This window comes from Martes martes, assembly GCF_963455335.1.
Source record: "Martes martes genome assembly, chromosome: 10".
In the NCBI taxonomy this organism is placed as follows: Eukaryota; Metazoa; Chordata; class Mammalia; order Carnivora; family Mustelidae; genus Martes; species Martes martes.
This window is the reverse complement of record NC_137898.1, coordinates 97,721,130-97,745,692: the sequence shown is the minus strand read 5'-3', so window position 1 is coordinate 97,745,692 and position 24,563 is coordinate 97,721,130.

The window sequence follows — 24,563 nt, the reverse complement described above, 5'->3', positions numbered from 1 at the left end:
GGATCAAGCCCCACATTGGGCTCCCTGCTCAGCGGGAACCCTGCTTCTCCCTCTCCCACTCCCCCTACTTGTGTTCCCTCTCTCGCTCTGTTTCTCTCTGTCAAATAATAAATAAAAAATCTTAAAAAAAAAAAAAGAAATTGTGACGAACCATGAGATGGACCCACCAAAGTAGGTAATATCTCGACATATCATATGCCAAATATTAAATAGTGTTATAGTCAGTGCTGTTGGGTTTTATGTGGGAAGCTCTGTTCAGGGGCAGCGAGTATGCATGGACTTGACCAGAGTTGAGGACTGACAGGGGACAACGTTGTCATGGTGGTTTGCAGCAGAACCTGGGGGACTTTGAAAACCAGATCACTTCAGCTTTGCAGGAACTAAGATCCACGGAAAGACTGAGTGGTCACAACCAACTGCCTGGAATTTAGGAGGGTAAACCCGTGGCAGTGTGTTGAGTAGACCAGAGGCAACTGGTCAGGGGCAACCAGGCCATAAGAAGAGCCTAAATAGTTTGGGTGGCAGTGGACAGAGACAAAGCCCCGATGGGACTAGAAAGACACGTGGGAAGAACCATGAAGAAAGAAGCAGTATTGGGTGCTTGTTTCCTCCCCAGCTGGATCATGGTTGCTGTCTTTGTCAGTTTGGCCGGTTTTAAAAAGACTGGGGGGCTTGACCAGCACTCGTGCCTCTTAGCTCTAGAGGCTGGAAAGTCCAGGATCAAGGCACCCACAGTTCTGGTGTCTGGTGAGGGTTCACTCCTGATTTACAGACCGCGGTCTTCTCATTGTATCTTCACAAGGCAGAGAGAAAAACCCGCTCTCCGGGTTCTTCTTAGAAGGGCTCTAATCCCATCATGGGGCTCCGCCCTCAGGACCAGATCACCTCCCAAAGGCCCCGCCTCCAACTACCCCGTCCCCGCCCCCCCGGAGTCAGGATCTCAACTCCTGAATGCTGAATGTCAAGGGACACAAGCTTCAGTGTGTATCACAGTTACCATAATTATTAATATGTCTCTCATACTCTTCGGCCTAACTCATAAGTTTCTTGAAGGCAATGCCTGGTCTGCAGAGGAGGTCCTGTTCGTTGAATTAAATTATGTGTCACCTAACATGTTGAAATTCTATTTTTTTCCACACTGATTATTATTAATGAAAATCTGTTTAACTGTTCTCCAAGACTTACCAACTAGGAGTCTGTTTTGGATAGCAACATTATTTTATGTAAAAGGTAGATTTCCTGGCATTGGATTACTTTGAGTAGAAATTCTCCCCTCCACCCCCCAAGCTCCCCCCCTCCCACCGCGCACCAGAATCAACATGCTTATGTTTGCCTAAAAAAGCTGAGAAGGAGTGCTTTCAGGAAGCAACCATTTTGAGGCAGAAACCTAAAAGCGGTGAGGGGTGTCAGTCAGTGTCTCAGGCATTGAAACACTGCCTCCCATTTTGTTTTTCCACTTTTGAAATTCATCAGACCTCCAGCTTGGGGATTTCTGATCTGTAGGAAGCTTTTTTTTTTTTTTTAAGACTTTATTTATTTATTTGACAGACAGAGATCACAAGTAGGCAAAGAGGCAGGCAGAGAGAGAGAGGAGGAAGCAGGCTCCCCGCTGAGCAGAGAGCGGGATTCGGGGCTCGATCCTGGGACTCTGGGATCATGACCTGAGCTGAAGGCAGAGGTTTTAACCCACTGAGCCACGCAGGCACCCCTGTAGAGAGCTTTTTAACAAACGTCCCCAACACCCTTTTATACAAACACCACTTCTTCGAATGCAAAAATAGAAACTACTTTCTATTCTGCATAAGGTATGGTGTTCTGTTCTATGAGGCAGTTAGAACGGCAGGTAGCAATCTCGTTTGAAACAGCCTCGAGCTCCTAGCTTAGTCCCGCCCTTCGTTGAGCGAGCTGTTTCCCCCACACTGGGGCAACCTGGGAGCCACCTCTGATACTAATGGTGTCTGCAAAGCTTTCTTACACTGCTTGCTTATTCACCTTAAAACAACAACAACAACTTCTTATCTTTTTAAAAGACTCTATTTATGTATTTGAGAGAAACCATGAGAGGTTGGGGAGGGAGGAGAGGGAGAAGCAAACACAGGACCCACGAGATCATGACCTGAGCTGAGGTCAGATGCTTAACTGATGGAGCCACCCAGGCGCCCCCCAAAAAACTGCTTATTGTTATACTTTTATTCATTTCAGTGCATCCACTTTTCCCATGGGAGATAGAATATTCAGCATGACCTCGGGAAGCCAGATCAAATCCACGAGGTAACACTTGCTAGAGAGATGATCGCAGTCAAATAAGCTCTTGGAACCTTTGTTTTTCTCATTTGAAAGTGCAGATAATAATACCTACTTTCCAGGAATTAAGTAAAATAGGATAATGACTGCAAAGTACCCAGCATACAGTAGTCTCCATGAACATTAGTTTCTTTTCCTTATTTGGGAAGTATTTGTTTCTGAGCCTCCTAGTGCTTGAGGATAATGCAATGAAGAGAGAGAGAGGGAGAGAGACACCAATCCCTCTGTTCTGTGTAATGAGGACAGTGGTTCTCAAAGGGTGGTTCCCCGACCAGCGGGATCAACATGCACCTGGGTTTTACTCCATCAGAACTCAAGGTGGGGAGGCAGCAGGCTGCTTCCTGCCGATTCTGATGCACACAGGTCTGGGAGCCGATGCTTCTAGGTAAAAGCCAGCATGGTGTGTCTGCAGGTTTACCGCCAGGGGAAAGGGTGTGTGTGTGTGTGTGTGTGGTGCTGGTGGTGTGGTGGAGTGTTCATCTTTATCAAGATCACAAATAGAGCTAAAGGAAATAAGCCGTGTAGGTAGAATTGGAGAGTAGTTAAATTATTTAGACACGGTCTTCAGTGTCTGATCACATTATTTGTTCTCTGTCTTTGTCAAGCCGAGCCTCGGGGACAAGGATTTAGGAGTGAGTAGTGTGGTCTGTTGAGATCTGAGGCTTTGAGGAGGTCCCGAATCTGGCTTCAAAGATCATTGTTCTGGTGCCTCCAAATGGGCTTCTTTGTCTTTGGGGGGGAGGGGGATGGCTTTCTTCCTTTCGGAGCGGGGTGGAGGGGCTAGATGTCACTAGGACGGGAAGCCACCCTTCTATTCAGAGGATTTTTAAATCTAGGTCATCTTCCCACCTCCCTGTAGCTCGGCAGCAAGCCCGAGTTCTGTGTGCAGTGGGCAGGGAGGTCATCAAAGACTTGACACCAGATGCTTTTAGCCTCAACTGAGGAGCTATTTCTGGAAACGGGCACCCTGTTCTAACCTTTCCGTATCTGGGGTCAAAAGGATCGCAAAACAGACACAGAAACTAATCAATGACCGTCCCCCACAGCGGGGCCGAGCTCGCAACCGGTTGGCTTCTGCCCCCTTGTGGGCAACTCGTCTCACTGCATCTTGCCGGACGCGGGGAGCCTGTGATTTGCTTCATTGACTCAAACCTCCGCAGGGCCGTTTGGCGAAATGCCAGGGCTTGCCGTTCTCCACTTCCTCCTTCTCCTGCCTTGGGCTTCCAAGGCCATTTGCATTTTCATCAACCCCATGCTGATTTGGGGCGATACAAATGTTATCAGCAGGAGGGACGCAACTGCAGCTGTGGGGAATCAGGTGTTCAAAACAGCATTTGGCACAACTGGTGGGATGCCCTCAATGCATATGGCAAGCTTCATAACCGGATTGTTGTTTTGTTTTCTATATAAATTTTTTTAAAAGATTTTATTTATTTATTTATTTGACAAAGAGATCACAAGTAGGCAGAGAGGCAGGCAGAGAGAGAAGGAGAAGCAGGCCCCCTGCCGAGCAGAGAGCCTGATGCGGAACTCGATCCCAGGACCCTGAGATCATGACCCGAGCTGAGGGGAGTGGCTTAACCCACTGAGCCACCCAGGTGCCCCCAATTTTTATTTTTTTAATATACTTTTATTTTATTTTATTTTTTAAAAAAGATTTTATTTATTTATTTCACAGAGAGAGATCACGAGTAGGCAGAGAGGCAGGCAGAGAGAGAGGAAGAAGCAGGCTCCCTGCCGAGCAGAGAGCCTTATTCCGGGCTCGATCCCACGACCCTGGGATCACGACCTGAGCCGAAGGCAGAGGCTTTAACCCACTGAGCCACCCAGGCGCCCCAATATACTTTTATTTTTAAAAAGATTTTATTTATTTGAGAAAGAGAGAGCACAAGCAGGGGGAGCAGCAGGCAGAGGGAGAGAAGCAGCCTAACCATTGAGTAGGGAGCCTGATGGGGGCTCAGTCCCAGGACCCTGGGATCATGACCTGAGTGGAAGGCAGACACTTAACCCGCTGAGCCTCCCAGGTGTCCATGACCTCTTCTTTATCATCAGTCCCATCTGCAGACTCAAATACCCTTTCCTTCTGGCTTAACATCTTTCTTGATTTTTAATGGCAGAGCAAGAAAAAGACAGTATCTAAGTATTATTGTCTGGACCGAAAATGTTGTTTTAGATCCTGGCTGGGAGCTGCTGCAGGCTTTTGGGGGCGTACTCATTTTTCTAGCTTATTAATAAAGGCTCTTACATATTTGAGTCCGTAACCCTAGGTCTGCCATCAAAGTTACAGTATTTTGTCCATTCATTCACTCAACAAACATTCAGCACACTTATGAGTCAGGGGCTGTTCTAGATTCTGGGGACTCAGTGATTTCCAAAAGATGGTCAGGGTCTCTGCTTTCATGGAGGGAAGAGAAACATGAAAGCAAATTACTAGTTTAAGATTTTGGTAGGTGATGGAGGAGGTTGTTGCATTAGTAGGGCTGTAGGGAGAGGCTGCTCTGAGTAGGTGACATTTAATCCAGAAACTGATGCTAAGAAAGTCAGAAACGTGCGAGCCGGGAAAAATCTTTGTGGGCAGAAGGGATGGCGAGCCTGTATACTCTGCCGGCTGAGGCGGCTTGCGGCTCCTGACGATCTAAAGAAGGCTGTTGAGGTTGTAGCGGAGAGAACGAGAGGGACAGAGAGGTAGCGAGGCCGTGGCAAATTTCATTCTTATTTTAGAAGTGACTGGAAACGATTAAAGGATTTTATGGGTGTAGCATGATCTCAGTTACATTATTAAAAGGTCCTTCCGGCTGCTTTCTGGCAAAGAGTCTGTAAGGGAGAACGAGGGGACAGGGCAGGCGGACCAGGGAAGATTCTGTGGGAGTCCACAGAAGATGTGACCATGGCCCGGATAGAGTTGCCAGGGGTTGGGTGGCGAGGAGTGGGTGAGCTTTGGACGTGTTGTAGAGGAAGAGCCTGTACGACTCGCAGCTGAACTGGATTTAGAGCACAAAAGAGGACTCAGAGCTATTTGCTTTTCAATGTCATATATAGCTTTTTTTGCGGGGGGAGAGTCTTCCTAAGTACTAGTTTTTTAAAAAATGTATTTATTTATAGCAAATAGCTACTATGCCATTTCATCACCAGAACAACTCATTTTGCTGGCGTCCTCCTGTCTTCAAAGCAGAGGACAAGAAGTAGAACAGTATTTTGAATTGTATAACATTTTTTGTGTTTGGGCACATGCCTGGGTTTTAGAAGAAATGCATTTGATCCCAGGAACTGATGGATGGCTCGGTCCATTTTCAGGAAAACGTCTGTTTAGTTTATGGCAAGGAGCTCAGGCTTCACAAACAGAGGGCAGACGTGATCAGCTTTCTCTCTTTTTTAAAGGATTTGTTTTTCTGGGGGGAGAGGGTCAGAAGGAGAAAGAGAGAGAGAATCTCAAGCTGATGCCCGGCTGAGCACCAGGCACCAACTTGGGGCTCAGTCTCAGGACTCTGAGATCGTGACCTGGAGCCAAAACCAAGAGTCGTTGGATGCTTCACTGACTGAGCCCCCCAGGCACCCCTCTTTTTTTGTATTAAGGTTTCAATTTTAATTCCAGTGTAGCTAACATACGGTGTTACACTGGTTCCAAGTGTACATTCTAGTGATTTAAGGTAAGTGTGTTCTTTAATTACCTTCACCTGTTTCACCCATCCCCCACCCCGCCCTGTGGGAACCACCAGTTTGTTCTCTATAGTTAAAAGAGTCTGTCTCTTGGGTTGTGTCTCTCTCTCCTTTTTTTTTTTTTCCCTTCCTCTTTGCTCATCTGGGCATCAGTTTTCTTTCAGAATGGAGGGCTTGCCCACCTTCGGAAGAAGGCTATTTATTCTTCCGTCACTATCTTGGGGATCTTTTCCTCATTCTAAACCTTTGTGGAGGGATTTTTTTTTTAAACGGGGAGAAGGTCTTTGGTCTGTCTCCCTGGGCAGAGTCTCCGCACAGACAGGATTAAACCGAGCGGGGATTTTCAGTATGTTGGAGGGAAAGGTTTTAGAAGTGGAGAGCCTTGTTTGAAACCTGGCTCTGTCATGCAGCCGCTGTGGTGGTGGCAGGGGTGGGAGGCACAGGCAAGAAATTTAACCTCTTACGGTGGGTTGTTTCACCTGTAAAATGGGGGTGTCATAGCTCTTTCACTAAGATGTTATGAGTAGTAAGTAAATAACCACGTAGGAAAAGTACTGAGTTGTGGTGTCGCTCCCAAATATGGGAACTTTATTTATGGCTCCTGTCTCTCAGTCTCGAGTCTAGAGTCTCAATCTCTTTTCATATTTCCCTTGTTCTCCAAGCAGCACTTTAAGGACAGAGATTATTCTGTTCTGGGTCACCAGTGTCTAGCCCAGGGTGAGGAACCTACTAGATGCTCAAGCCAGGTTTGTGGACCACTTGAGGGCACAAATGGATGTCTTCATGGTTGGGACCAGGTGGGATCATGGTCCCATGAGCAGCATCTTTGTGTTCTTGTTCTTTTGTACTCATTGTGTCATTTGTCTTCTGGTACATTCCGAAGATTCTTCCCTCCACTGTCTATTTCTATTTCCTCTCCCTAGCGTTCATGGGAGGAATGCCTTTTTTGGGAATATACCTCAGACCCGAGCTCCTCTGAGACCCCATTTTGACTCTCTAGCCAGTTGCTCAGATAATCGCCGTAATTGCAAAGATGTTAGGTTCAACCCTTACACTGACTGCCTTGCAAGAGACTTCACATGGGGGGAGCCTGAGGTCCCACCATTGTCATGGCAACGGCGGCAGTCCTCAGGCTCCAGGACTCCCTCCCCTGTCTCCTCCACTGATCTGCTCTTTAATGGCCTCAGACTGAAACTCCAGGAGTAGTGATTCTCTGAAGTGGAGTTGGGGATAATTGGGTATAAAGCAAAGGTTATACTGCTCTGGATAGGAATGGTACAAAATATGTGGCTCTCGTAAGAATTCACAGTAGTCTTATTTTCCTAAGACATATTTGGTAAAGAGACAGGGACACTGGTAGCTTTTCTTTCTTCACCCTTTCAAGCTAAGGTCACTGATGCCTACTTCCCCAAGATGGCGGTCTCAGTTTTCCAATTTCCTGAACAAATCTGGGTCCAGCTGGAGATTCACGCACGGACTCAGACCCATCTGGGCTTGAACAAGGGTTGGAGCTGAGGGTTGGGGGAAGAGAAATGGATTTGAAAAATAATTTTATGAGGTAGAACGAACAGATTGTTAACAGATTGGAAGTAGGGGGCAGAGAAGAGAGTGAACCCCAGTTCTCATGAGGACAATGGGCAATGGTCTCTATTAAGATCCCACTTTGACCAGGAACTTACCTGTATTCCCACAGGAGGACAGCAGGTTGGTGGGGGATAGGGAGGATTTCCCCTTTGCACAGACTGAGGTCCCAGCACAAGATTTAGGCACAATGCAGGCTGTTTCAATTCTGCTTTTTCCTGAGCAGAAGAGAGACACCTCCCTACCCCCCCCCACCCCACCCCCCCATCCTGGCTGATTAGAGGAATCAACTTGAAACAAGAAGGGAAAGGGCTTTATTCATGAGTCTCATAATTTTGAAACATCTCTCATTTCGATTTTGATAATCTGAATCTATCACTGTATTAGATTCGTATCTATCTACAAGCCAACGTGCCTGGAGTTACTGGAGAGAATCATTTATTGTCATACAAAAAGGAAATTCACTGCAAATCAACACTCATAATTTTTAAATGTCTACCCCTCTTAGGGCTCCTGTCAAAAATCCCTGGTTGGGGCGCCTGGGTGTTTCAGTTGGTTAAGCAACGGCCTTTGGCTCAGGCATGATCCTGGAGTCCCAGGATCGAGTCCTGCATTGGGCTCCCTGCTCAGCAGGGTGTCTGCTTCTCCCACTGACCTCTCTCATGTTCTCTCTCTCTCTCTCAAATAAATAAATAAGTAAATCTTTAAAAAAAAAAAAAAATCCCTGGTTGGTTTCCCCTGATGTGGCATTTCCAAGTCTTAGGGACCATGTGTCTGGCAGTCACTAAACCGTCTCATTGTCCTTTAGTTTCTGTTCCTCAGAAGGATGACTGTCTAGCTCTTGAGGTGTCTCTGGGGCTTTCTCTGATGAATTTCTTTATTACCTTGTGGTCCACTTGTGGTCTACTTTTTAAGTCTGACTATCCCAAACAGTTAAAATTCAGTAAAAATGAATTCAGCTGTTTTTATATAATGCATTCAGAAATTAGAAAAAAAAGCAGCAATTTTGATTTTTGAAAGTACCATGGAATATATATTTTTTCTTTCCTTTTTTTTTTAAGATTTTATTTATTTATTTGACAGATAGAGATCACAAGTAGGCAGAGAGGCAAGGCAGAGAGAGAGAGAGAGAGAAGCAGGCTCCCTGCTGAGCAGAGAGCCCCAAGCAGGGCTCCATCTCAGGACCCTGAGATCATGATCTGAGCCGAAGGCAGAGGCTTTAACCCACTGAGCCACCCAGGCGCCCCTTTATTTTATTTTTTTTTAGAAGATTGTTATTTGGGGCTCTTGGGTGGCTCAGTGGGTTAAAGCCTCTGCCTTCGGCTCGGGTCGTGATCCCAGGGTCCTGGGACGGAGCCCCGAATAGGGCTCTGTGCTCAGCGGGGACCCTGCTTCCCTTCCTCTCTCTCTGCCTGCCTGCCTCTCTGCCTACTTGCGATCTCTGTCTGTCAAATAAATAAATAAAATCTTTTAAAAAAGTGTATTTATTTATTTATTTGACACAGAGAGACACAGCGAGAGAGGGAACACAAGCAGGGGGAGTGGGAGAGGGAGAAGCAGGCTTCCGGCGGAGCAGGGAGCCCAATGAGGGGCTGGATCCCAGGACCTTGGGATCATGACCTGAGTCAAAGGCAGACGCTTAATGCCTGAGCCACCCAGTCGCCCCTTTAATCTGCATTTTAAACAAAGCCCCTCCATCCCCGACAGCTATCTGCCCTCTATAGCTGTGTTCCAAAACCTGTGAGCCAAAATGGGTTGGTAGATGAGAAACGCTTTCAAAGGAATAGAATCCTGGGCACAGAGGCTACAAAAAGGCAGCACAGCCACTTTAATTATTGAAGCAACCCCCCGCCATTTGGGGAACAGGGGAAGGGGTTTAGGTTTATCCCACACCTACTACGTGCCCTGCATCGTACCAGACAGTCCCAGATGCCGCACTCATCTAGGATGTACACCTTAACCATCCTAACTGGATAGACAGACAGACTCTGAGAGATCGATGAGCCTGCCTGAACATGCAGTTGGGAAGGGGCGGAGCTACGATTTGAACCCAAGTTCAATTCCAAAACCCATTCTTTTGCCTGTGTCAGGCAGCCTCCAGTAGCTGATAATAGCTGCGGAAAGCGCTGCTGTCATTTTTATGTGCTTGGTTCTTTATTAAGTAATATTTTTGTACAATTATGCAATTAAACTGTGAGCCTCAGAAATCCTGTAATTTTGAAAGCCCCGGGCAGCAGGATGATGCTAATCAAAGAAAACCTTATTTACATTAATCTTCCTGGGGGATTGTTCAGGTCATTTCTCTGAAAGCCCTCGTGACCTTGCTTAGTGTAGTCCAAACATTAGGCTGGATTCGGTTCTTAAACCACTGCTAATTCAGGCCTCTGCTGGAGAACAAATGCCCTATTAATGATAAAAGTCACAATCACATAAAAGGCTCGCTGTGGGATTATAAGAGCAGCCCTATTTCCAGCTCTAGTTTTTACTTTACCTGCTGTCACTGGCCTCGGTTCAATGTGGCCTCTCTAGGGAGGGGTGGGCAGGAGGCCAGAGCCCATTAGCTCAGCACTAGTGCCACCTGGTGGCCGGCCCTGGTTCCTGCGGGTCCTCCTGGCATTTCCGATGGGTGGTGGGGTGGGGTGGGGTTTTGGTCCGCCTTCTCCAGTTCTTCAGACAGGTGTTGTTGTTGTTGTCTTAATTAATTAACTAAACTATCTATCTATTTTTAAAATTTATTTATATCTACTTATTTATTTTTATTAACATAAAATGTATTCCTTGTTGCAGGGGTTCGGGTCTGTGAATCATCAGTCTTCCATAATTCACAGCGCTCCCCATAGCACATACCCTCCCCAGTGTCCATCTGCCAGCCACCCCATCCTGCCCACCCTCTTCCCCTCCAGCAACCCTCAGTTTGTTTCCTAGAGTTAAGGGTCTCTTATGTTTGCCTCCCTCTCTGTTTTCGTCTTATTTTCTTTCTCTCCCCCTAGGATCCTCTGTTTTGTTTCTTGAAATCCACATATGAGTGAGATCATAGGATATTTGCTCAGACAGGTGTTTTGACAACATTTCACAAGATCCTTGTGTGTGGGGAGATGAAGGAGACAACCACCTTCCTCCCGTAACTGCAAACATCTGACTCCTGGTGATGACGGATTTGGGGCGTGGACAACTTTGTCCGCTTTGACCTCATGCTGGTACAGCACAAGCATGCATCGCCTCCTGCTTCTTTGGGATCCCCGGTCCCACTGGTCCCTGCTCACAAGCCCCACTGATGCCCAGATGTGCTACCTTCTTCCATATTCATGTCCACAGTCTACACCACAGCCCAGGAAGAAAAACGAGAGTTCAGTACATCCTCCCCGGTCCCACTGGTCCCTGCTCACAAGCCCCACTGATGCCCAGATGGTGCTACCTTCTTCCATATTCATGTCCACAGTCTACACCACAGCCCAGGAAGAAAAACGAGAGTTCAGTACATCCCAGACCATTCACTCACCTAATTTTATTTCCTTCTCAAAGGGTTTCTTGGCCTGGGGAAGGCTGAGCAGAGACATTTCCTCAGCATTATTACTGCATCACACTGAGGGACATGGACCGTGTGTCCCGCCCTGAGTAAGGGCCAAGAATACGACATTTATGAGTTACACCTAACTTGGAAAAGTCTCAGGCTGTCAGGGAGACAGCCTCGCGAAGATACAATGACAGCAGGAAGCAGTAAGGGTTAGGTGGGCAGTGCCATGATAGAGATAGAATAGGGCCAGTTCAAGACTGGGAGTCAGACTTCCCCGGGTTTGGATCCCGGGTCTTTCCCCTAACTGTTATACACTTGGGCATCCCTGAGTGCCAGTTTCTTCGTCTGTAAAATGGACGTAATTCTGCCTGCCTTGTTGGAATACGAAATAACATCACTATGGAAATCAATGAACGTTACCCAAATAACAGACAGAATTTGCCATAGCAAGGGAGCTGGCCACCGTCGCTCCCTTTGTAGGGACTCATAAGCAGGCAGGGGAGGGGAGAGAGGGAAAGGCCTCAGGGACATTTTGATTGGAGGCTGTTGCCATGGGAAGTCGGAGCAGGCTAACTGGAGGGGGGCCTCTTCTGTGATTGGTCTGGGCAACATCTTTGGTTTTTCTCTGATGGGTCCTGAGTTGGAAGCCGAGCAAAAATCAGGGAAGCTGGCAGTCAGCGCCTGAGATCTGGCGGGTCAGAGTTCTACCGTCAGATATGGTGTAACCACTGTCCTTCTGTAAATTCAGTCGTTCGTCATACATTCAAATCTTGTCACATGGTGTATGGCATACACAGATATTAGTACGTGGTAATCATCGTTATTATAATCCACCATGATTAGAGTTGACTCTGAAATTGTAATTGAGCCACACGTTAGCGGAAGCTTCCCAACAGCTGTTCTCCCTGGACTGGTCAGGTCCAGTCAGGAAAAGAGAAACCATACCATTATTTTAACAGAGATAATTTAACATGAGAAGTGGGTTGCAGGGAGCGGAAGACTGAAAAAGCACGGCCCCCAACTCCTGGCAGACTGGCGTGGGCACCCCCGAGGGGGCACCCCAGGGTTAGTTCCGGGAGAGTGGAAGGTTCTGGAAACTGGAACCAGCTGCTCCTGAAGCCAGCCCTGCTGTGGGTAAAGAAGCATTGTCCCAGTGATGTCGGTCGGAACAGCAAGCAAACAAGAATGCAAGCTGCCTCTGCTTCCTTCTTCCTCTTTCCAGTCTCCCTCCAGTGACCCCGTTGGCTGTAATTCACAGGGATCCTCTGGCAAAGGAGAGGGTCTGGGGTACAGCATCACACAGAAGAGAGTGTGCTGTGGGCTTGGAACTGAACAATGGCTGGTAACCAGCAGACTTCCTTCTTTGGGGGTCACAGAAACCTAGTTTTGTTCAGGTATAAAGTGGCTAAATTCTTTGGGAAAACAGACACCACATGTATGCTTTTCTCCAGGTCGGCAAGCCTTTGTTTTCAAAACCGAAAAGCAGCCCATTGAAGCAGACGATGAGTTAGTGACTCCCAGTTTTGATCATTTCCTGCCCACTCACTGATTTCTTCCATTAACTCTGACTTTGGAAACGTGTGGACCTGGAGGGATGGAGGAAACCCCCGAGCCTCTCCTTCCACAGTGACGTGGCGACCCCTGCTTCCTCTCTTCTAGCCATAAGCAAGAGGTTCCTGGAGAAATGCCCAGTCCTTTCCCTAAAGCGGGCAGTGGGGCAGGGGGTGGGGGGAGGATTCAGGGCTCAGGGTCATCGTCCCATTGTACCCATAGTCAGGCTCTTCATGAGAGTGTCAGGCTGGGGATTTGACCCATTCCCTTCTCAGACAAGGCCCAGCTCGACCTTTCGTCCAAAAGCAACTCCCTATAATAGAGATGAAGCCAGGCATTGGGAAAGCCAAAATGAATCAAACATGGTCCCTTTCCTAGAGGAGTTTCTGTCTAGTGGAGAGAGATTGCAACCAATCAGGATAACATAATGTGAGTATAAAACAAAAGTCACCGGTGTCGTGGACTCACTGACGCCCAGCTCCGTCTGTGAAGGTCTTTGGAGAGTTTCCCGAGGAAGTGGCATTTGGCTTGAGCCATGAAATTGTGGCTCAGTCAGTTAGGCGTCTGCCTTCGGCTCCGGTCATGATCCCAGGGTCCTGGGGTGGAGTCCCGCATCGGGCTCTCCGCTCAATGAAGAGCCTGCTTCTCCCTCTGCCTCTCCTACTGCTGCTCTCCCTGCTTGTGCTCTCTCTCTCTCCAATTAATACAATCTTAAAAAAAAAAAAAGAAAGAAATCAAAGTCTTCCCCGGGAAGGTGGACGACTGAGAAGGTGTTCCAGGCAGAGACCAGGGCCTGCAGATGGCCTGGAGATCTAAAGTGCATCCACTGAGGGTCCTCTGAAGAGGGGTGAGGCTGGGCGGAGGGCTGGAGGCAGGATGAGTAGAATGGAGCCCTGGGCGGATAAACACGCAGGGCTACAGAGGGAGCAGCTCCTCAAGGGCACGAGATGCCACCTTGCAGAAAGTGTGGGAAGCTCGGGCAGGGACATGGCCCTGCCTGCAATCAGATAACTCATTCGAGCAGCTGTGCACAGGCTAGATGGGGGGGGGGGGGGCGGGGGGAGGAACCAGCAAGATTGCAGGCAGAAAAGCTGCTGGAGACCCGGGCCATCAGGCTCATGGTGGCTTTAAAGGTGCAGGAGAGACTTTCCCAGGTTCCCCCAGCCCAAGAGTGATTCAGAGCAGGTGACCCAAATCAGCATAGGTGGGAGAATGGTGCCCCAGCTTCTGCCTGTAGCTCCTGCCCAGTGAGGCAGCTGGTCGACCCGGAAAGACCAGGTCCCGAGGACTGATGGGCATGCAGGGAGTAAATGGAGAAAGTGGAAGCAAGCAAGGCTGGGGAGGAGGAGGGTGTACACCATGGAGGGGGGCACCACATCACCCGGCTTGGACGCCATTCCTGAATCTCCTGAAAACTAGTGCCAATTTGGAGGCACGGAGAGCTGGGACTGTGCCTCAGGATGGTTAATGGGGAGCTGCGTGTGGGGAGGGTTAGGGAAGAAGGGAGTCCCGTTATAAAACGTGAGCACAGTGTTCGCTTCGGCAGCATATATACTAAAACGTGAGCACAGGGGCACTTGGGTGGCTCAAGCAGTTCAGTGTCTGTCTTTGGCTCGATCCGTAATCTCAGGGTTTGGGGATCAAGCCCCGCGTCAGGCTCCCTGCTCAGTAAGGAGTCTGCTTCTCCCTCTCTCACTGCCCCTCCCCATGGCTCATGCTTGCTCTCTCTCTCAAATAAATAATTTTAAAAATCTTTAAAAAAATAAAGCGTGTGGAGTGTCTGGTGGCTCCGTGGGTTAAGCCTCTGCCTTCAGCTCGGGTCATGATCTCAGGATCCTGGGATCGAGCCCCGCATCGGGCTCTCTGCTCAGTGGGGAGCCTGCTTCTCCCTCTGACCCTCCCGGCTCTCGTGTTCTCTCTCTCTCTCACTGTCTCTCAAATAAATAAAATCTTAAAAAAAATTTTTTTAAATAAAAAAATAAAACGTGTGCGCAGGCAAGTGATGACTAGGATCCGAAGTGGTCTCTTGGCTTTCCGAATGGAGAGAATGAGTCAACATCGAGGGGAGACCATGTAACTTCAGGAAACTAAGGAAGGAAGGAGGGGTAGGGGCCAAAATGTTTCCTTTTTTTTTTTTTTTTTGTTAATGCAAGTGAGAGGGATATGGAAATTGTGAAAGTGGGAGAAGAAGCAATTTTTAGCACCAGCTGCTGGTCTCTGAATAATGGGTTGTCTTTTTTGGTTCCTATCCATGTTGCCGGTGTCCTGCAATGGAGCCAAACTCATCACCGTGACTTCAGATGAGGATATCAAAGCGACAGGGAAGGGAACCACAGAGAAATGAGGGGTAGTGGATCAAGGACAATTTGATTGCTGGTAATAATTTTCATTGCAACAATAATCATAATAGCCCTCCATATATTACATATTCCTCTTTGGAACTGGGCTACTAACTCACTCCTGGCAGTACTGTAAGTTAGTATAACACTCTGGAAAGCAATATGATAATATGTTGCAAATCCCAGTGCCAGGAATCTATCCTAAGGAGATGTACGTTTTTAAAGCAAAAAGCCCCCGGAAGTCCATTACGGTGTTGTCTCTGCTAACCAAAAATAGTGAAAACATAAAACTCCTACAGAAGGAAATTGCTTGGTAAATGATGCTATGATGACTCAGTGAACTATTGTAAGCCTATTAAAATGTAAATTACAATTATACCGGTGGGGGAGACATGGAAACATGTTTGATACAATAAGTGGGAGTAGAGAGAGCAGAGTACAAAACATTTTGTACACTTTAACACAAATATGTGCATTTAATCATGCATCAGTAAGACTGGGAGGTAATCTGAAGAAATGAGAGGAAGTACTGTAGGAAACAGCATGGGCATGGGGTCAATTCTGTGATGTACTAGCCCGTGACCGTGGGTATGTCTGCAACTTCTCTTAGCTTATTTCCTTGTCTATAAAATGAGGGGGGAAAATGGGTGTCCTAAAAATACCCATCACAAGGAGTTACAGGCATCCAAATGAGATAATGCATGTAAAATTTTTGGCTCTTGCGAACACTCAGTAAGGGGTGGCTATTACTAGGAACACTTTCTGTTTTAAATATATTATCGATATATATTGCCTCGGTATGTTAAAATAGGCACAAGCAATAAGTCATCAGCTTTTTAAGGAATGAGATAGACCTAAGCAGGATTCAACAAAACAAGTGAGAAGAAAATGTGAGGTATTGGGTTCTCTGTTTTGTCTCTGTGGCTTTGCTTCTGCTTGATCCTTGCATTTTAACCCAAATGACATGGGACAAACCCTGGGTGTGAAACCAAGGCAATAAACACCCAAACAAGAAACTCTTACTCAATGCTGTAGCTCAGATTTTTCACTTCTTTCCTGCCCCTACTGTTCGGAGCACAGATTTGAACAAGTTAATCTCATCTGCTTTCCTTCCCGAATGGTAGATGCATCGGGGATCAGCCAGACAGCTGCAAAGTGGACAGGGGGAGGGCACGGGCCAGGTGGGGATTGCTCCCAAACTAGATACTGACACGCGAGCTTTGTAACGCTAGGCAAAGGAGGAGGAGAGACTGGCAGTCATTTCCGACCGACCTGCTGGGGGTTGTCACCGAACTTGGGACTTAGGGAGTCATGACTTCATCAGGGCTTTGGTAGCTGATTATTACACCATTTCTCTTCCATTTATTCCATAAGAAGAATGTTCGGAGGTGCCTACCAAGACAGTCCGAGCAAACCTTAGCTGTCAGGTGATCGTCCTGTTCACGCCCAGCTTCAGGGAAAAGGAAGTGCTGCTGGTTCGTCTTCTGTCCGTTTCTCTCATCACCACCAAAGATTTTAAACTCCTGAAATACAGAGTTGGCCTCATCTTCAGCTGTGTACATCACTGACTGCTTTGTGCACGATCGTGGGATCGATTCGCTGCTCTAAACCTGACCAGGGGCTCCATCTGCACCATGAACAAGAGACCATTGCTTCCCAGCATCAGGTTTCCTGAGAACAGGCTGGACAAGTCCCTAGGACACCAGATCCCTACAGGCAGAACCCAGAGGAGCCCAGATACCTGCTGCTCCCTGCACGGTTTCCAGAAGCCGGGAGGCTTAAGACTCCCATCCAGCAATTACACTGCTTGGAACCTTTGTTCAAAAATACCCACCAGTGGGAAAAAAAATCCATCAATATTCCCAGAGATGTTCACCTCACATTATTTTATTATTTTTTTTCTTTTCTCTCTTTTTAAAGATTTTATTTGTTTGTAGAGAAAGAGAGAGCACAAATGGGGGAGTGGCAGGCAGAGGGAGAAGCAGACTCCCTGCTGAGCAAGGAGCCCAGTGCAGGACTCCATTCCAGAACCCTGGGATCATGACCTGAGCCAAAGGCAGATGCTTAACAGACTGAACCTCCCATGCGTCCCTATTATTTTATTTTCTGTAAAGATTTTATTTACTCATTTGAGAGGAAAGAGAAAAAATGCACAAGCTGGGGGGAGGGAGAGAAGGAAAGGCAGACTCCCTGCTGAGCAAGGATTTCCCCACAAGGAGGGGCTTGATCCCTGAACCCTGAGATCATGATATGAGCTGAGGGCAGACGCTTAACCAACTGAGCCACCAAGCACCCCACCTGGCATTATTTTAATAACCTCTGGAAATGATCCAAATGACCATAAATAGAAGATTGATTAACTGAGTCACATACAACAATAATAAAATTAAGCAAAAAGGCATCTCCACACTTGCCATGGAAAGATATTCTAGATATATAGGTTAGTGACAGAATACTAATATGTTGAGAAACTTCTGGTAAAATGTGATAGATTAGGCACTCGTGCTAGTGCCCCTCTGTCCAGAACTGAAGTAACAGTGAGAGTATGAAAATGCACAAAACCACACTACGAAAAAGAATAGAAAAGGAAAGGACAGAACAAAAGTTTGGAAACTGGACAGTTGATGGCTGATGTCATGTGCGCAGTAAAGCGAAATCTTACTTTTATAGTGGGAGAAGCCCCAGAATAAGGGCATGCATGTTATGGAGCTCCAGAATGTTCCAAAGGGGCCAGCACACGTTCCCTCTATCGGAGGTGGGGAGGTGTCCAGGGTGATCTAGAAATTGAAAGTCTACCTAAGAAGCAGAAAGACACCGGATTCCTACCTCAACTCCACTGTGCTGGTGACTTCCCCTCTACCAGCCAGCAGAAGCCTAAAGGTCTGCTTTCTGAAGAGGTTGAACCAGAGACATTCTGGGATTGGGGATACCAGGCTTCACTGAGGCAGGAGAACAACGCTGCTAATTGGGATTGTTGCTATCATAGTGAGATCCCTGGCCCCCTTCTCCCAGATTGCTGGAAGCCAGGGTTACACTTCCTACGTAGAACGTTGGAAGATTTTTCTCTTTAGAAACTGAGCTGCTCAAAGAACAAGATCCCCTGGTCCTTATCGGGGTCATCTCCTGTGACACCACCCAGCCAGATTATCCTACACAGCTCACTAGCCAGCAAGTCCAGCTCGTCCCCATAAAGCTGGTCAGTTGCCCCCTCTGTGCCTCATTTCCGAATGGGCAGAACTGGCAAAGCTCACCAAACATTTTAGGAAAGCTTCTAACAGGAAAGACAGAAACCCAAACAAATATGCTGAAGAATAATGTGAAAGCTTGGTTTATCATTCGGCAGATATTTACCTCTTCTCCCTTCCAGCGTGGAAAAATGTACGACCCAATTCCGGTGTGTTCGATTTGGTTATGTAATTTGCTCTGATCAATGAGGTGTTTGTGGATGGGATGTAAGCAAAGGATTGAAATGAGTTTTTATGCTGACATTTGCCTTCTTAAGCCTTTACCATCCACATGAGAACGTATCCTTGATAGCTGGTTGGTCCCAGAGGAGTGAGAAACATACACCAGGGACACAACAGCCGACCCACAGGCCTGCCATAGGAGGACCCATGAGTGAGAAGTGAGTGCCATCGTATAACCCAGTGAGCTGGGGATGCCCGTTATGTGGCACTCTTGTGCCCCTAGCGAACTGATACAAGCAAGAAGAACTTGGAGAAAACAGAACAAGGCAGGAGCGGGAGAAAATGTGAAAAATTTAGGAGCAGGTGAGTAGAAGGGCTAAACGATAAACTTGAAGAACAGCCTCGGAGAATACAACAACAGTTAAAACAAAACAAAAGGCAGCAAACAGCAGAAAAAAGGGGGGGAAATAAAAAAATTAGTTCTAGAGGTATAATATCCAAATAACAGGCATTGGAGAAAGAGAAAACGGAGGGAAATGATCAAAGGAATACTTCTAGAAAATTCTCCAGAATTGCGGGTCATGAGTTTCTACTCTGAACGTGTGGTGTAACGAGTGAAAGAAGCCCCCCGGCAGGATACAACAGAGTATAATTTCAGAACACTGGAGGTGAAGAGAGCATTGCAAAAGCTCCTTGACGGGAAAGGTGCTCACATGTAAGATAAGCCATCAGAATGCCACTAGAATTCTCAATAGTAAGGTGGGAAGTAAGAAAACATTCGCTCAATGCTTTAAAAATCACAAAAGCAGGGGCGCCTGGGTGACTCAGTGGGTCGAGCCTCTGCCTTCAGCTCAGGTCATGATCTCAGGGTCCTGGGATCGAGCCTTACAGCGGGCTCTCTGCTCAGCAGGGAGCCTGTTTCCCCTCTCTCTCTGCCTGCTTGTGACCTCTCTTTCTCTGTGTCAAATAAATAAATAAAATCTAAAAAAAAAAAAAAATCACAAAAGCAAAATTCCTTCTGATCTATACTTCTATATTCAGGAAAACTATCAGGGAGTAAAGTCATGCAAGTTTTAGTTGTACCTGATCTCCAAATATTTATAGCATGTGCACTTCTCGCAGAAAGCTGCTAGAGGATGTTCTCCATCAAAACAGGGGAAGAAACCAACAAAGAGACAGACATGGAACCTAGTAAATGGAGGATACAACATAGAGAGGAAGGATGGAGGAGCCCAAAACTAGGACACCAGGAGGAACAGGAAACCGAGGCATTACCTGATGTAAATGAGTACAAGAAGAAGAGAGTCATACTGCCGGCTGAGAGTCTGGGAGTGAATTAATGCCAGGAAGTTAGAAAACTGTGCAGAGGAAGAAGTGAGAATATTATTGATATTCAAGCAAAACTGAAATTGTATAGAAAATAGATAAGTACAAGCCCAGTGCCCTGCACAGCTCTGTGAACAACAATTTCATGGTCATCACAGAGTGAACAGTACACTGTAATCTAATCAAGATTGTAAGTGTGTTTTGTTTGGCTGTGGAACAAAGAGGAAGCAGCTATGTGTGCATATATGCCTCCATGTGGGGGGTTAGGGAAGAGTGCCAGATAACCAGACGGTCCTGTTCCCAGTGGGAAGTCACTGGAAAATATCCACAACTGAAAATCAAGAAACAGGACAGGTAAGTTATCTAGAAACATGGAAACAAGCAACTAAGAGAGCCTAAAGTGAATGGCCTTGGGAAGTGGGAATGGGGAGTTGGGGGGAAGTGGGGCAGGGAATTGTTTGCCTTACAAGCCTTGTAGAACAATTTGACTTTTCGAGCTATACATGTTTGCTTAAAAACTTAAAAATAAAGGGGTGCCTGGGTGGCTCAGTTGGTTAAGCAGCTGCCTTTGGCTCAGGTCATGATCCCAGGGTCCTGGGATTGAGTCCCGTATCGGGCGTCTTGCTCAGTGGGAAGCCTGTTTCTCTCTCTCCCTCTGCTTGCTGCTCTGCTTCTTGTGCTCTCTTTCTCTCCATCAAATAAATAAAATCTTTAAAAAAAAAAAAACCTTAAAAATATCATTTAAAAGGCATAAATTAATTTCAAATGTAATTACATGAAAAATTTAATTAAGAAAGCAACCTGTCTTCATATGTTTACTTACAGATCACTTGATGTGTTGGTTGTATATAACATGAGAATTTCTAACTACAGAGATTTCACAGTTACTGTTTGCCAACCAGGTGAGATATTTCTATTTCCAAAAGTGTATTATTACTTTGTGAGCATCATGGTAACACCTGGAGGCTAAAGTCCTTGACAGAACAACTTTGGGGAAACAGGATCCTCAGATAGTCCCAGAGTGTCACATCACAATCGTTAAATACAAGGAGAGAAGGATAGTTTTAATACAGAAAAGTCTGGCAGACATTGCCTTAACCAAAAGATCAAATTTAACATGACCAGTAATGGGAAAAAGAGCTTCATCTGGTCCCAGCGTGATCCCTGAAAACACAGCATCACATATATAGCATTCCTATCAAAAATATTTGACTTGGGGACACCTAGTGGCTCAGTTGATTAAGCATATACTTTTGGCTCAGGTCATGATCTCAGGGTCCTGGGATCGAGTCCCACATTGGGCTCCTTGCTCAGCAGGGAGCCTGCTTCTCCTTCTGTCTGCAGCTCCCCCTGCTAGTGCTCTTTCTTTTTCTGAGAAATAAATAAAATCTTAAAAAAGAAAAAAAAAGGTTTAATCTGCATGCATCACGAGGTAACAATCAAACAAAACCGTACCGAGAGACATGGCATAAAACAACTAGACTGAGTACTTCAAAAATGTCAATGTCACAAAAGACAAAAAGAAGCTGAGGAACTTTCTAGATTAAGAGATTCTAAAGAGACAGTATCACCAAATGCAAGGTGCGATTCTAGCCTGGACTGACAAGAGAGAGAGAAAAAAAGCTGAAAGTATATTATGAGGATAATTGAAAAACTGAACATAGACTATGTATCAGATCATCGCTTTCTGTCAATGTAAATTTCTTAAATGGATAATTTTAATACGGTTACCTAGGAGAACGTCCTTAGGCCTTAGGAGATATGTGTGTAAATATTTCTAGGAAAATGTGTTGCATGAATACATTAGTCTCCTTGTTTCAAGCAATAAAGAAGTCTGTAGAATAAAGAGCGTTAACTCATTCTATATTCGACCACCGTCCATTGAGCCCTTATTATGCACCAACTGCTGCTGTGGGCACTGGAGATACAAGGGACCAAGGTCCTCACTCCCCCCACTTTCTAGTACCTCTTTCCTTCTGTGGAAATTGCCCTTGGCTGCAGGGAACTGCTGGCCCAAAGTCATGTCTCCCGGACCGTAGGCCACCCGCCAGTGTCAGGTCTGTATGAAGTACAGAAGCTGAGCGCTTTGAGGATTGAGGATAACTGTAAAGGGCCATCCCGGTTCTGGAGCTGTCTGAGGCCTGTAGGGCTATGGTGTGGTGGCTCAGCATTTCCCCCTACCCCCTCCTGCTTCCCTTACAGGTGCTGTTTCTGAAAGCAACCCCAGTTAACCTCCCTCTTGAGAGTCTGTTTCCTGGGGAACCTGACCTAAGATGCTAACCAAATTACTGTGCAAATTAGAAAGCATCAAGAAGTAAATATGAGATGTGATGGGGTGGGGGGACGGGGCGGGGGGAAGGACCAGGTGCATGCAGGCTCCAGGCTGTCCGGCTAAGCTCAAGAAACAGTGAGCCCCAAGCAAAACCCCAAATTTTTTTGCTCCAATTATAATCTTATGTCCCTTCCCAGCCTTTGCAAAATTTTCAAATAGGAAATGTTTAACTACTGTCATTAGACTGTCTTTTCGCTTCAGTTTTACGATTTTTTTGCTTGGTTGGAGAGAGAAAGCTGGAGGCAAATGCTCAGATTCAAGCTTAAGGGGAAAAAAAAAGCAAGATATCCCTTGCCCACCCACCCCCCCAGCATCTCCTCCTCTTCCTATTTTTAAGTAAGAGGACAAAGCAGGCCAGCCTTGGCGCGTGGTTATTGATAATGGGTCTGTGAAAAGACCACCCATCCACTCTCTCTCCAGGGCCGGCTTTGTATCTAAAAAAAAAGCCAATTAAATGAGAGCTGGAACACAGTGAGTAGCGGCGCTGGCTCTCTCCATCTCCATAATGACCACGCCTGGGGCACCAGAGAGAAAATGGAGAGTCCCTTATAGGGGAAGACGTGTCTCTCCTTAGAGCAGGTTATTATGCTTTGTGACAGTTATGGGCAGAAGGAAACAGGGATGCTAATAATCCCGTGGTAGTCAGGTCCTCTCAGCTGGGTGCCTCTGGACAGCCCATGCATCTTGGTGGAAAGGGGATCCTAGATTTGCAGACCCATTGTGATTCCTAATCCCCCAGCAGGGCCCCACATTAGCATCGAGGTGCTGACAGGTTTGGTAACTACCTTTTTTTGGGGACAGGGATAGTGAGAAAGCACAAGCAGGGAGGAGCAGACTCCCCACTGGGCAGGGAGCCGATGATGGTGATGATGATGATGGTGGTGGTGGTGGTGGTAATGATGATGGTAGTGGTGGTGAGGGGCTCCATCCCAGGACCCCAGGATCATGACCTGAGCCAAGGCAGATGCTTAACTGAGTCAGCCAGGCACCCCTGGTAACTACCTTTTTAACATGTGCCTGTGGAAAAGGGCAACGGCTTTTCAACTCTGCGTATTTGGAAGAGTGAAGGCATCCCAAGAGGCAAAATGAACATCTATCATCCTAAAATTTTCTTCAAAAGTGAGGGTGGTAATTTGGGAATAAGAGACTGACCTCGAACCCAGGCCTGGTTTTTCCAGTGACAGATTCAAATTTCCATTTTTTTCTTTCTTTTTTTTTTCCTCTATCACAGGATACTATGAGGTTAACATGAGATCGTGTGGGCAGTAACTCTCTTCCAGAAAACTCAGGACGCACCTGAGTGTCCAGGCAGCAGGGTCCCCAGAATTACACCTACCGGAGGGGAACAGACTTTATACGTCCTTCTCAAGGAGGGCAGTCTGGGTCGGTACCGTCCATCAGCGTGGCTTAAAATTGGCCCCGGATGGTGCTTAATTTGTCGGGAGAGGAAAAGAATGTAGTGGATGATCTGAAAGTCATCGAAACAGGCCTACCATTTTCCCTCGTTGGTGCTTTTGAAGGATTTTAGAGTCCCCACAGGAGAGCGATTGGTGGATTTGCCTTGTAGGTCCGCCTCGTCCTGGGGTCAAAGGAGGCGAAGCTGACGCCACGGTAACATGGCTTCTCCTCACACCGGCACGTGGAGGGGGATTTGGCTCGTGTTGTTATGAGGACCCAATGGGAAGCTATGTCAAGTGCTCACCACACCGCCCGGGGAACGCAGGAAGTACTCCAGAGGGGCCAGCCCCCCCAACCCAGGAGCCAATTAACCGGGAACAGGCCCATCCCTAACTTCTGGGGGCCCCGGGCAAGGCAGGCAGCAAAGGAGCACTTGTCTCTGAACACTGGAAGTTTGGAGCAAGCTAATGAACTAATGAAAATAAAGTTATGTCCTGTTCTCTTACACTAACAGATCTTTGCAGCGGTGACCTGAGGGCCTAGCACACGTTCAGAGCTCTCAGACTCCCTGGAGTTCTGCACCAGAACGTTGTGGGCCAGAGATGTTCTGGCTGATGCCAACCCCAGCCTGTGGCCTTATGCCTTTTCTTCTTTTTTAAGATTTTACCTATTTATTTGAGAGAGAGGGAGAACAAGCAGGGCGAGTGGCAGAGGGAGAGGGAGAAGCAGACTCCCCACCGAGCAGGGAACCCGAAGCAGGACTCGATCCTAGGACCCCAAGACCATGACTGGAGCCAAAGGGAGACACTCAACAGACTGAGCCACCCAGGCCTCCTCCCTTCCATCTATCTCATGGGGTACCTGCCCACACATCTGGGATCTGTCTGTATTTCTCACAGACAGTCACTCTTTGGGCACCACTTGGTTCCAGAAGTGCATGCACCCCCAAAGGGTGACCCAAGAAAGAAGGTAGTGCAGGCCCCTGGGGAGGGTCTGGGACTGTTTGGGAAGAGGACACTGGGGTAAGGGCACCTGATATGGGGTTCAGGTGGTCATAGCTTCTTGGCCCATAGAGGGGCCTCTCTCTGGAGAAGAGGTGCACCCTGGTGGGGTGGGCGTTCCCCAGAGCATAGGACACAGCTTGGGTGTCCCAG